The following is a 7,207-nucleotide window of genomic DNA, read 5'->3' as shown; positions in this document are numbered from 1 at the left end:
AGAAATTAATTTTTGAAAAAAGTCCTACGTTTTTACTAAATACTAAAATTTTTTTTTAAACTATATGCAATTGCTTATAAATTTATATAAAAGTAAAGGTAATAGCGAAAATTTCAAAGAAAAAATCATGAGAATCGGTAAATTTTTCACTAAGTTATTGACAGTTGAAAAAATAGGATAGAAATTATTTATAATTATATTTTTTGGGAAAACGCAAACAAAGTTTTATTTTTTCATAAAGCTCCATTATAAAAATGAGATTCAAAGATAGCTATGACCGGCATTTTTGAACTTTGGAGTATTCTAATCTCTGAGTATAATCGCACCAGCAGGCTGTTTCAGGGTATCATAAAATCTCAAAAAATTTAAATTTTGGATTACATCAATTTTCTATGAAACGAGCGATATGTACAAATAAAAAATGGCTTGCGTATTCAAATTTTTTTTTGATTCAGTCTTTGCTTATTATTAAATTCAATAAAGCTGTTCAGTTTAATATACATTTTTTAATAAAATTTTGTAGTTTTTAAGGCTTTGAACAAACAAAAAATGGCTTGCGTACTAACTTTTTTTTAAAATTCCCTCTTTGCTTGTCATTAACATCAATAAAGGTGTCAGTTTAATATACTTTTTTTAAATAACATTTTGTACTGTTTAAGTCTTTGCTTTGTACATTTACGCTATTCACAGGGGTGGTAAATAGGTATGTATATATTAAGATAAATAAGATACATTTCAGTTGGCTTGAAATAAATAAAAATAAAAACACACATTTCATTTGGATCGCTGTTAATACACCTTTAGCAGAACAACTCTGGGTATATTGTATATTTTACAAATTTCCTACTTAAATTTCCTTAAAATTCGACAAATTTGCATCAGAAATTTCAAAATTTGCATAACTATTTTCAGAATTTTTTCGAATATGAAGTTTTGTAGCCCATTCAATTCCTGTATAATAATGTGTAACTTACAAGCAGATCGCACGCTTCCCTAATTTTTGACAATTTTTTTTTCGATCTTTAGTTTTTTAACCCAAAGACGTCAGAAAAAAAATTGCCAAAAATCAAGGAAACATTCAATTTCTTTGGAAGTTACACATTATTGTATTAGAATTGAATGGGTTGCAAAACTGCATACTCGAAAAAATTCTGAAAATTGTTATGTAAATTTTGAGAAAAGAAATTTAGTTGCATCTAAGTAGACTTTTGTGGAACACTGTATACAGTGAACCGAAGTAAACTGGGACAAAACTTAAAATGGTTTCATTCGTAACATATGTACCTACATTTTTGTATATTTTCATTTAAAATATAGTGAAATTTTTTTTCGTCGAGGGTGTTAAGCAATTTCTTTCATACAACACAAAAAAAAAATAAAGTTGTTAGGAAAATTATTAAATACACATAAATTAATATGTTAACATTTTCCATTTTGTCTCAGCCTATCTGTGGTTCACTGTAATATAGGACGCATAGTTATTCTGGCTAGTGAATGTATACATATGTAAATAATTGTAAAAATTACGACAGCATTATTCTTTGCTAAAAAAAAGAAAAAGAGAAATTAACATTTTATCAATATTATTGCTTTTGCTCTTACCGTGCAAATTTGTTCTGGTATTTTAATACCAGCTCATACAACTCAGCCTTGAATTCCTTTCCCAGTTGAGGGAGTTCAGTTGACCATTCACGACCATTTGATGCCACAAAATTTCCCAGGTCATCCCAAGCATCAGTTTTTGCGGTCGTTGACATTGTCTCCAATGCTCGTTCCCTCACCTCGGAGAAACCATCGTCATCTTTTTTAGCGCGACGTCGTGACACTGATCCTCGGGATGTTGACGGTGTTGACATCGAGTCATCGCAGTCCTCAGAACCGTCTGTGTCACCCTGGGAAGCAGGTGAACTCTGCTGCGATGGACATTTCTATAAATCAATAGGTACATGTTAAATAACCGCTAATTAGTAAAAAAAATGCGCCTGAGTGGAAGATTACCCTATTTCAAAAAAAAATTTCAAAATCACCCTATCTCATAATTTGTTTGAACAACTGTTAAAAATAGCTTTTTCGCAGAATATATTCAGGGTATTCGTTTCGTTTCTTATATATGCCTCGAAAAGCTGTATAATGTAATGTAAACTTGTATGAAAAATTAGATATGCATATACGAGTTTTACAACACACAACAACAAGCACTGGCAACACAAGTTAGTTCTGCTATTTATGGGGTGGCTATGGGAGCTAGGAGGTACCCCGTTAATGCGAAAGTAAAAGTGAGCATATTTTTCCATACGCAGTACCATGCCTCTCTAAAACAACGAAAATTCGAGTTACACCACTTGTGCTTTACGACGAATATAAGCGTATAAACGAATCCCCTGATTATTTTATTTCTTTTGTTAAAGAGCTAAATGTTATTCGCAAGAAAACGATCAAGAAATTCTTGAGCGTTTTTTGGCAAACAGCACTGACCCCTTAAATCATGTCGATCGTTATGAAAAATATATGTGTATACATTTACATACATATATAAGTCACTGTATGTTTATAAATATATACTTACACTTGGAAGATTGGACGTTGTGTTGGCCTCAATTTGCAGCGACGGCTCCAGGAACTTGAGGGAGTTGTATAGCGGATTTACTGCATTTGCTCGTACCGCACCTTATCCACTTTTGCTCTTATGTTTTCTGTTAAAGGCCGCCAATTATAAATGTTAGATTTAGCAATTACATAAGTATATATTTATAAAGCAAAAAAGAACTCACGCGAAAAGAGCAGCGCAGGCTGTTCCATTTGGCAGATACCTCAGATCGCGACATCTGTAAGATATCGACCACATCTTGCCATTGAGCCTCCCTCAAATTCCTGTCCCTGTATTGAGGCGACAGAAAATTCCAGGTACCGTCCCTTACCTCTACTTCTTGGACCAGCCTCTCAGTTTGGTCCGCTGTACATTTCTCTGTTAGTTTTCGCACACGCTTCTTTTCTTCCGTGGTACCGACTGGGTGAAGGAAAGTTGTACAATTGGAAGTTAACCCGTTCATATCGCTCTCCATTTTAACTATAAACTCTAAACCAAAATTCAACAATTTAATATATGTATAAACATTTTCTACAAATTTTATAAAATTTACCTTTGTTGTGAAATCATCTGTGCACTGATGACAGATTTGCCAGCATGTTGGAAAATCTGTTTAAGACCATAATTTCTTGAGAACCTATAATCTATTGTGATCTGAGAAGTCAAAGAAATTTCATAACATCCTACTTATGTGTATGTTCTGCTTTTAATACTAAGCAACATTCAAAATCTTCAAAAAGTATTCCTACATTCAAATAAGTACTACTACTATAGGTTTGTATGTATTCGTATGAATATGTATGCACGCATGCTAAATTAATATTGAATTAGGTAAGCTTTAAAAGGCGGTTTTCTGACGGCACTTCATGTTTCTTAAGAAATTTGGGGTCCCGAAAATGCTAGAATTTGTATTAAAGGTGAAGTCTCTGAATTTACATCGTCAGCATTCATGTTTAGGCAATTGTCAAATAAAAATAAAAAATGTATTCAAATAATTTTACACACCAAGCGCACCAGTAGGAAATTAGCGCATGTATGGCAAAGTTCCTGCAATCCGATCTAACGGGGATTTCCTTTCTTTCTTATTGTTACTATTTAATAATGTAACGATCACAAAATTTGTACAAAATGATGCTTTTTCGGACAAGATTTTATTAAATGAGGACGAAACCTTTCGGAAGAGCTGCAAAAATCATGCAATATTTATTCCAGAAAAGAACACAAACATGTCCACTGCCAAGAGTGGGGTAGGGTTTTATAAGTTTGTTTCATAAACTTCACTCTTAAATTGAACAATTGAAGTCTAAGCACTTCCGCAGTACTACTTTTACAATTTTTTTTTGCATACTGACGGCTCCCACCGTACACATTAATTCTGCTTAACCGTTTCCCCAAAATTTTTTTAAGAGAAATATACGTACTTATTCTCAGTACTAAGAAGTTGTTTTCATAATATAAACCAAAGTAGAAAATTATGATTCTTATTGTACGTTTTAGCACCACCAAATAAAGGACTTAAAGAATTCAAGTTTTTTATTACTTCTTTTAAATGATCCCATCAAGTAAATGGAGCATTTAGAAAAATTTTTTTTGAAAAAAAGTGTTCAGAGCGGAAAGAGTTTTTTTATATATATTTTTTTTATAGACGGTGTGACACCGCACTGCCCTCAAGTCGTCAAATGAAACCAGGCTAATCCTGTTCATGCGTTCGTTGTAAGGCAATGGTTTGTTAGTCGAAATCTAAAATTGCTCAGCTACAGAGGAACCCTCGTTAGCTAAGTAAAATAAATGCTGTATTAGTAATAAATATACAGACATATAATGAATAGAACTAGTAAAAAAATGAATTCAGTATGGTAATGAATACAGTTAGTTACTATTAAGAGAGGAAAGAACAGATTTTTTAATACAAAAAAGCGAGTCCGAAACATCAAATGCGCTAGAGGGAGATGTAATTCTGACACAAACAGCGGAAGGGCTCTTTTAGTGCAAAAATTGATCTACAATATTTTAGGTAGAGAGGTTTAAGATGTCTTGAAGGCCGGCAAGGGACATTTAAGTTGTTTACTTCGCTCAACCGGAATGAGTTAGAGACCGAACCATTTAGTAATTTAATCATAAATGCAATTCCAAGCATTTCCCTACGACTAGCAAGGAAATCCCTTAAGGAGAAAGGTAAGAATTGTTTTTGGACTGATTCTAGCCGATCAATATGAACCTGGTAGCCCGGGTTCAAAATTATTGCACCATATTTTATATCCGTCAGACTAATGTTGTAAAAAGAGCTTACGGGTCGCTGAATTCTTTATACCGTCGCCTAACAAACGCCAGAATACCTCTAGCCTTATTAACTAATATGAAGGTTGAAGTTAAGTTTACTGTCAATATCAACCCCAAGGTCTATAAAACTGTATATATACCTGTTCAAAATTTTAATTGTTAAGAGTGTAGGAAGCTAGCTGAAGTAATCTACATAAATTTGCATTTTTTAAGATTAAGTGGCATATAGTTGATGGTGCACCAATTGAGCAATGTGTCCAAATCTTATTGTAAAATAGACCTTTCTTCGCTTGACGCATAGGATAAAAAATTTACATCTTCCTTTGCGAGAGAAAAACTAATTATTATTATTAACTTATTTATTTGGGCGAAATCCAAAATTTTCTTGCTAACATATTCTTGGAAAAGACTCGGCGATATATATTGTATGAGCAATAAAGTTTCCAATTGGGTAGGTAGTCCAATATTGTACTTATGTCATTTAATGAAATTTTTTTATTTTTATATATTTTTTTGCTTATGACAATAGAAAAAACATCGCATCCAGACACAGTGTGGCATTTTCAACAAACATGAGATATAAAGAAAAAAGCGTATAGCCAGCTAACGTAATTAATAGTAATATAGTTACACTATTAACTATTAATAAAAAATTACGTTGGTGTCATGCGAATTTCATCTTTTTATATGAACAAACTTTCTAAAAGTCTTGAAAACGATATAGGTCGTATTTTTCATTAAAAAAGTGGTCAATTTCGATACCATTCGCTGCCAAAACTTTGTAAATTTTCAAAACTATTGCAGGGGCTCAAAGAAAACAAAAACAAAAAACTTTTTATAAATAATAATCTGTACAAAATCCCCCTTTCTCCTTGGTTTTGATCCCCCTGATGCAGGGATCGCCAAAAGCTTCTTATGGAAGCGTGACCACACCGACTTTGAAATCCAAAAATTAAAAAAAAACAAGTAAGGAAGGCTAAGTTCGGGCGTAACCGAACATTACATACTCAGTTGAGAGCTGTGGAGACAAATAAAAAAAATAAATGTAAGGCGCGATAACCTCCGAAGAGATCTAAGGCCGAGCTTCTCTTCCAATTTGCGTCGTGCTCCTCTTGATTTTTCCCTACAAATTGGCCGGACGGGACCTACATGTTTTATGCCGACTCCGAACGGCATCTGCAAGGCAGATGAGTTTTCACTGAGAGCTTTTCATGGCAGAAATACAATCGGAGCGCTTGCCAGACACTGCCGAGGGGCGACCCCGCTTAGAAAAATTTTCTTATAATTGAAAAATCTTATTTCTAAAATTTTGATGTTGCTTTGCCCGGGAGTTGAACCCAGGGCATACGGTGTGATAGGCGGAGCACGCTACCATCACACCACGGTGGCCGCCGCTGTGGAGACAAAGTAAGGGAAAATCACCATGTTGTAAAAAGAACCTAGGGTAACCCTGGAATGTGTTTGTATGACATGTGTATCAAATGGAAGGTATTAAAGAGTATTTTAAAGGAAGTGGGCCATAGTTCTCTAGATGGACGCCATTTAGGCATATCGCCATAAAGGTGGACCAGGCCTGACTCTAGAATTTGTTTGTACGATATGGGTATCAAATGAAATGTGTTAATGATAATTTTAAAAGGGAGTGGGCCTTAGTTCTATAGGTGGACGCCTTTTCGAGATATCGCCATAAAGGTGGAACAGGGGTGACTCTAGAATTTATTTTGTACGATATGGGTATCAAATGAAAGGTATTAAGGAGTATTTTAAATGGGTGTGGGCCTAAGTTCTATAGATGGACGCCTTTTCGAGATATCTCCATAAAGATGGAGCAGGGGTGGCTCTAGAATTTGTTTGTACGATATGAATATCAAATGAAAGGTGTTAATGAGTATTTTAAGAGGGCGTGGGCCTTAGTTCTATATGTGTACGCCTTTTCGAGATATCGCCATAAAGGTGGACCAGGGGTGACTATAGAATTTGTTTGTGGGTATCAAATGAAAGGTGTTAATGAGTATTTTAAAAGGGAGTGGGCCTTAGTTCTATACGTGGACGCCTTTTCGGAATATCGTTATAAAAGTGGACCAGGGTTGACTCTAGAATGCGTTTGTACAAATTAAATATTTTCACACTTGTTGATTAAATTTATTCACAACTTATTTATTTAACATATGTATTTTACAACTTCACTTGTTATAGGACGATACGACTCGCCATTGTGATATCCACTTTTTAATTGATTGGTAATGTCCAGTCGACCTCTATTTATATGCCCGCTTTGGTCCGCATACATTACTAAGTCATCCATCAATCGACTTGATCACCACTCTTTCACGTGTGCTG

General features: G+C 34.3%; 1 pseudogene; it reads right to left on the bottom strand.

Annotated features, from left to right (window-relative positions):
- Positions 1 to 1,598: 1,598 nt before the first annotated feature.
- On the bottom strand, positions 1,599 to 2,825 carry LOC137234200 (uncharacterized; annotated as a pseudogene).
- Positions 2,826 to 7,207: the final 4,382 nt, after the last annotated feature.

This window comes from Eurosta solidaginis, chromosome X (assembly GCF_040869045.1).
Source record: "Eurosta solidaginis isolate ZX-2024a chromosome X, ASM4086904v1, whole genome shotgun sequence".
NCBI classification, from domain to species: domain Eukaryota; kingdom Metazoa; phylum Arthropoda; class Insecta; order Diptera; family Tephritidae; genus Eurosta; species Eurosta solidaginis.
The sequence above is the reverse complement of the archived record's forward strand: the minus strand, read 5'-3'. Positions and strand labels throughout refer to the sequence as shown.